The following is a 7,297-nucleotide window of genomic DNA, read 5'->3' on the forward strand; positions in this document are numbered from 1 at the left end:
ATGTGTACCAACTCAAACCAAGCTCAATTTTTGTGTTTTTTCCCTTAATGACAAGTATAATTTTAATGACCCTATCAATGATTTTCTTACCCAGAAGACCCACAATAATGCCGCACAAGAGCTGTATAATATGGATGGATGAGGGCAGCTTAAGTCATCATTTTGTGGCTCTAATTCATGAAAGATTCTACAATTCTTCTGCCAGGAACAGTAGACAAATCTCCGGTAGTATACTCACAATGAATTCCGGACTGGAGCAGAGTTGAGGATACAACAGTAACGTATTCATCTCAGTGATCTCTTCTCAGCACAGATCCGGCACATATGAGGCCACCAGTGATATTTTCTTCACCTTTTATGCTTTATTTTTCATATCAATAATATCCCCAGGATGACACCAGGGGGAATAAGATGAATGGGAAGGGATTTCTTAAATAAGCAATCGAGAAGCAAAATATTGTGTTATTGTAATTATCTCTGGAGACTAAAATATCACAGTCATGGGACATTGATAACTATAGATGAAATTATCATCTCATTATATTTGCAGAGAAAGGAAATAAAGAACCCCCAGATATTTTTCAATTATATTGTACCTTATTCTTACCTATCAAAAATTCAATGACTAAAATATTAACATTTAAGTCTCAGCCCTCAAAGAACTTTCTGGGAATGCCCCAAACTTAGCAGTGCCACCAACTTTAGATCGGGAATTATGTTACCCCTGTGTCTTCTCAGCCCTAGAATAAAGAAACCAAAGTTGGCAAGGGAAGAAGAGGCTGCTCACTAGAGCTGAGCGAATATTTCATTGTTCGGTTCGGATCATGATTTCCGAATTTGCAAAATTTGCCGATTAGTTCGTTGAATATTTACCGAACATAACTGAACACCATTCACGTCAATGGGAGGCAAAAACAAACGCATGCACACCTTATAATGACCCCAAATGCTGCCAAAACACATCAAATGAGGGACAGACACCAGGAAATTGGCCTCAATTTACAAACTGGAAATTGCAGCATGGAACTGCAGCAATCAGCCAGGCATGAGGTATCGGGATCTGGGACAGCTTTGATAGCTTTCCAATGAATGTCACAGTAAGACGAAGTGGGTGAGGGATCATTGTATGTCCCCTTTGCGGGGAGCCCTGATAACACATAAAACACCTCTACCTGCTTTCATGCTGAGCCACACTCAGGTGGCACAAATATCAGTTTTCTAAACTACCATTGTTAGAAAAATTAAAGGATTGTAACATGGGTAGTTGAGTGCAAGGAAGTGGAGGCCTGAAGGTCTCGGAGGTCTACTGCTACCGGCAACATGCATGAAGGAGACCTAACCAGGAGTGTTCACATTTCCAAAAATTATTGGCAGACACCACAAAAGTGGCATCAATTTCACCACAGTAGAAATAGTATAATAGGGACAAGACAGGTATTTCACTACACCAAATCCAGCAGATGGACACACAACCAGGAGTGTTCACTTTCCCAAAAATTATTGGCAGACACCAGCAAAGTGGCATCAATTTCAACACAGCAAAAATAGTATAATAGGGACAGGACAGGTCTTTCATTTTACCCAATCCAGCAGATGGACACCCAACCAGGAGTTTTCACATTTAAAAAAATCAGGGCCTTACACCACAGAAGTGGCATCAACTTCACCACAGTAGATATAGTCTTATAGGGACCAACAGATCTTTCTCTACACCCAATCCAGCAGATGAACACCCTACAAGGTGTGTTCACATTTAAAGAAATGTGTGCCTTATAGCACAGAAGTGGCATCAATTTCACTACATAAGAAATAGTAGATTAGAGACTGACAGGTCATTGACTACACCCAATCCAGCAGATGGACACTCATCAACGAGTGTTCACATTTCCAAAAATTATTGGCATACACCTCCAAAGTGGCATCAATTTTAATGCAGTATTTGATCCTACCTTGGCACCTGCCTGTGCTACAACAGTCTTGAACTTCGAGACAACATTATCCCTTCCGTAGCCTCGTCTGCTTCCTCCTCTTCTTCTGGAACCACCATGTCCTCCCACAGGCTATTTAAAGTCTGTTACAGCATGGAAATGACCAGAATAATGATTCTGATGATGGCTTTGTCAGCCTGACCATCTTAGTAGCCAATTCAAAACTGTGCAGAAGGGTGCAGACGTCCTTAATCTGTGCCCACTCTGTAAACATGATATGCACCACCTCCGTACTGTGTTGGCCCAGGCTGTGCGACATGACATACAGCCACAGGGCTCGTTGCTGCTGCCACAGTAGTTTCAACATGTGCATAGTGGAATTCCACCGTGTTGGCACATCGCATATCAACCTGTTAACTGGCATGGACAAAGACCTCTGTATCAATGCAAGTCGATGACCAGAGGTGTGCTAAAAGCCAAAGTGAGCACACAGCTTATGTGTTTTCTGGAGCAGCTCACCCAGGTCAGGATAGTGGCTGAGTAAATGCTGCAACACTAGGTCGAGGACATGAGCCATGCATGGCTGTATGACTGCGATCTCCAAGGCATATCAATTTTAAGACTGCCTGATTGAGGTGAGCGCTGGTTGCACAGTATGGAGGCGGTGGGGGTTCGCTATGCACTGTTGCAATGCATGTCTCATGAAGGCAGAGGTTGAGGGCGCAGGTGAAGGCCCTGGAGGAGATAGAGGCAGAAGCATTGGAGGAAGTGTTAAATGTAGAGGTTTGTCCTGCAAGCCTTGGAAATTTCAAGACTTGTGGAGCAGCGCGTGTCCCCACAGCCACCCAGTGCCCAGTCAGGGAGATGTCGTGCCCTTGGAAATGTTTACTCAACCAAGTGTCTGTGGTGAAAAGGAACCCTGGCAGACAGAGATTTTGTCAAGGAACGGGTGATGTTGTCTGCTACATGCTTGTGTAGCGCAGGCACAGCTTTCTTAGAAAAATAATGGCAATTGGGTAATTGGTACTGGGGGACTGTGACGGCCATCAGCTTTTGGAATCTGTCATTATCCACCGGATGGAAAGGCAGCATTTCTGTGGCCAACAAATTAGAGATGGTGGAGTTCAACCTTTTAGCTTTGTCATGCGTAGGAGGAAACAATCTTTTCCATCACCACAACTGTGGAACCGTGGGCTGGCTGCAGTGATGTGAGAGGGCATAGTAGGGTGAACTGGACAAACTACTGGACCATGAGAGAGGTGGAGGTGGAGATATTACTGTGCATTGAGAAACTTGTGGTGTGATCGTTCTCTGCGATCGGTCAAAAATGGCAGGCATGTCCACTTCTGTTACAGCTGAAGGCAGCTTCTCAGTCAGCGTGACTCAATGAGGTAAAGAGCCCAAGTTTCTATGGTCAAAGATCTGCATCTCAATAGTTGGCATGGTAACAGTAAAGGATGAAGAAGCAGCAGGTGCGATTGATGCGACGGTTGATGGTGATTGATGTCCACTGGTCCGCATTGTTGCGCATTGGGATTCCCACACTAAAGTATTTGGATTGCGCATGTGAAAGTTCATACATGTAGTAGTCAAATTATTACAGTTTTTACCTCGGCTCAGTTTTGCTTTGCAAAGTTGGCAGATTACTTGAGTTGGCTCATCCCTTGCAGTGTCAAAAAAAGTCCAGCCTAGACAACCCTTGCCACAACTGTGAGCTGCAGACACAAAGACGCTGCTGGTCAGAGGCACAGTTGTGGATGAGGATGCATCACTCATTGTGGGCTACTCAGCTGTGTGCCTCTATGTTCACGCCAACTGGGAACTAACACCTCATCATCATCCTCTGTGTTATCACATTCCTAGCCATTGGAGTGACCCTCATCCTTTTCTTGCCCTGACAGCACAGTAAGTTCGCGTGAGCCTCAGATGTCTGATTCTCAACAGGATCACTTTCCCCCAGGGGTTAAGGTTTGATGAGGGGGGTCAGGATGCTGTTGGGACTGTACTTCATCCTGCCCCTGATCTAAGCTAAAAAATATTTGGGCATGTGCATATTTGCTCACCTTGGCTCTGCAAAGCTTTTGAGTACACTTCTGATGAACATGGCATAGAATGTGTGCACATCTCTTCAGAATCACCCATCTGTGGTTCCATGCAGTCAGTTGAACATTTGGATAGTTGGGACACGGGCGAATCAAAGGGAATTTGGGTGCTGCATATGTGGACTGTACAGAGTTTGATGTTGAGGTGGAGGAAGAGGAGGAGAGGTCACTTTAAGCCGCACTTGCCATCCACTCGAATACGTGATCTCTCTGGGCATCATCGACAAGGCGTGCTGCTGTGCATTTGCCAAAGAAAGGTAGTGGTGTAGCCTTTCCAGTAACATAAGTTGTCAGTTGTCTTTGCATATGACATTGCGTTGCTTCACTAGTCCTTTCAACAAGATTACCACCTACATCACATACACCTTGAACACCAAACCCAATTCCCCTTCCACCACGGTCTCACTTTTCCCAGTCATGTTGCTCAGATAGTGTGATAGGAGCACAGTACTAACAACCAAAAATTAGATTTTAAACTCTGCACCACCTCTGCAAACAGCTGAAGTTCAGCGACAGTAAATGCAAAGTTGAAATATGGCGTGCTGTATCATGCTAGTCACAGAAAAAAGATTTTTTCTTTGGACCAAGGTCCAGGCCTCTATAACACAGTAAATACTAAAAACTGTTTTTCAAGTCTGGTCCCTTACTGTATGCTGTTAATAACAGAAGGTTTCTTTCGGATCAAGCCTCTATAACACACTGGTTGCTATCAAATATTTTTAATAGTAGGTCCCATACTGTTTGACGTGAATAACAGAAATTTTTTTTTTGAGGGGATTAAGGATCAAGCTTCTAGAACACAGTAGGTGCTACAAACTATGTTAAACTCTGGTCCCTTACTGTTAGGTGTTGGGTTCCTGTTGCTGCACAGCAAGAATCCCAAGCCTTGCATTTGGCAGTCTCGCATTCCTCTCTGGCCACAGGAGGCTGCTCAGCAGACTCATCGATCCAAGCGCTCTGCTCAGACCAGCTCTGTGGCTTTGGTTGTTGCTGCTGCCACCTCTGGTCCAGCTATAGCAACGCATGCTGGTCAGCAGCGAGCTAGTCCAGGGACTAAGTCCTCCTTTCGGTCCACTGAGCATGCCCGTGGGACGATCTCTCATTGAAGATCGGAGGTCACATGCTCAGGTCCTTCTCCAGCTCAGATTGGACCATCAGGAAGGTCAGGAAGAACCCGGAAGGACGCTGCTATAAAAGGTTCGCTTGGCCGCTCGGACATGCGCTAATATAGAGAAAGATTTAGACCATGTGGAGTGAGTGTTGCATGCATGTATGAATGTCTCTGGTGAATGATTCATTGGAAACCCCTACCCTTAGTATGCATGTGTTGTGTAACGTAGCCTGCTAGCGCCCAGGCTGAGGTCCAGGTAGAGGTAGAGTCAGAGACTGGCATCAACATCCTCCGGTGGCTTTGTCTGTACACCACGATACACATAGTCTGCACTCCTCTGTGGTCAGCGTCCATTAGAGGCATCCACAGGCGCGACGCCGCATGCTCAGTAGGTCTAGAAGGACTCAGACCTCGTGTGCTTGGGGCTGAGTTCTGTGACCACATACTGAGCGCTCTCTTGCTGAGTGCTGTGAGTTTAACAGGCTCCGGCATTTATGTTCAGCGGTAGTGCGGCTCTGTGTCATAACAGAGTTCGCTTCTGTTCACACTGGGTGACGTCAACCCATGTGTGACCTTTTGCATACCGCTTTATACTTCCGCCATTACTAAGCAGCAATTTACCACCCCTGCACTGTGGACCCTGGGCTGCGAACGCACCTTACCATTATTTTACTGTATGACATTAATAACAGAATATATTGTATGTGGCCTCTAGATCAGGCCTCTACAGCTTAATTTCAACCCAAAGAATTGACAAGGTGTGATATGGAGGGTTATCCAACTTTTTGCAACTGAAAAATTATAATTTTGTTTTAATGTGCCTTATGTCTGCAGACAGGTTACTGTTAGTGATGAGTGAACATGCTCGCCACTACTCGGTACTTGCCTGAGTACCGCTGTACTCACAGTACTCGGCGAGCACTGAGCATTTCTGAGATTATTTGTCGGGACCGCTGATCCCCGCCCTGCATGTTTGGTGCTCTTTAGAGTGCCAATCAACATGTGTTAGAATCTGTTTTGTTTGTGACTATCCACCATTTTCTTGTGGTTTCCTGGCTGCAGAATCTGGAAACAAACTGGACCCCTCTATCGGACACAATGTTCTCAGGAATCCCATGTAACCGAACCACCTGTTGTACAAACAAGGGCACGAACTCAGCAGAAGATGGCAACTTTGGGAGTGGTACAAGATGGACCATCTTCGAAAATCTATCACAAATCACGCAGATAACAGTCATTCTCTGAGAAACAGGAAGATCAGAAATAAAATCCATTGAGATATGAGTCCATGGCCACTTGGGCAAAGGCAGGAGCATCAGCAACCCACTAGAAGAGAACAGGGTTTAGACCGAGAACAAGTCCCACAGGACTGCACAAAATTCCTGACATCACGAGATAAGGCGGGCCACCAAAAAGACCGACTCACCAAATCTCTGGTACCAAAAATACCTGGATGACCAGCCAATGCAGAGCAATGAACTTCAGACATCACTCTCTTTCTCCATTGGTCAAGAACATACAATTTTCCCATAGGGCAACGCTCAGGTTTATCCTCCTGAAATTCCTCCAGGGTGCGTCTCAAATCGGGTGAAATGGCAGAAAGAACTACCCCCTCACCTAGGATGGTAGTAGGCTCGGTAACATTAAGAGAATCAGCAAGGAAACTCCTAGAAAGAGCGTCTGCCTTAACATTCTTAGTGCCCAGAAGAAAAGAGACCACAAAATTAAAACGCGTGAAAAACAAGGCCCAGCTAGCCTGTCTGGGATTCAAGCGTTTTGCCGACTCCAGATAAATCAAATTCTTGTGATCGGTGAGGACCACAACCTGATGTCTGGCTCCCTCCAACCAATGTCTCCACTGCTCAAATGCCCATTCCATGGCCAACAATTCCCGATTCCCTACGTCACAGTTGCGTTCAGATGGGGAGAACTTACGAGAAAAGATGGCACAAGGATTCATCTTAGAAGTCACAGGGTCTCTTTGGGACAAAACAGCTCCTGCACCAATCTCAGAAGCATCTACCTCCACCTGAAATGGAAGTGAGACATCAGGTTGCCGTAAAACTGGAGCTAAAGTAAATCTCCGCTTAAGCTCCTGAAATGCTGAGACAGCCTCAGTAGACCAATTCAGCACATCAGCGCCCTTCTTGGTCAGA

The sequence above is a fragment of the Dendrobates tinctorius genome, unplaced genomic scaffold, assembly GCF_039654945.1.
Source record: "Dendrobates tinctorius isolate UK_male_01 unplaced genomic scaffold, ASM3965494v1 ptg000151l, whole genome shotgun sequence".
In the NCBI taxonomy this organism is placed as follows: Eukaryota; Metazoa; Chordata; class Amphibia; order Anura; family Dendrobatidae; genus Dendrobates; species Dendrobates tinctorius.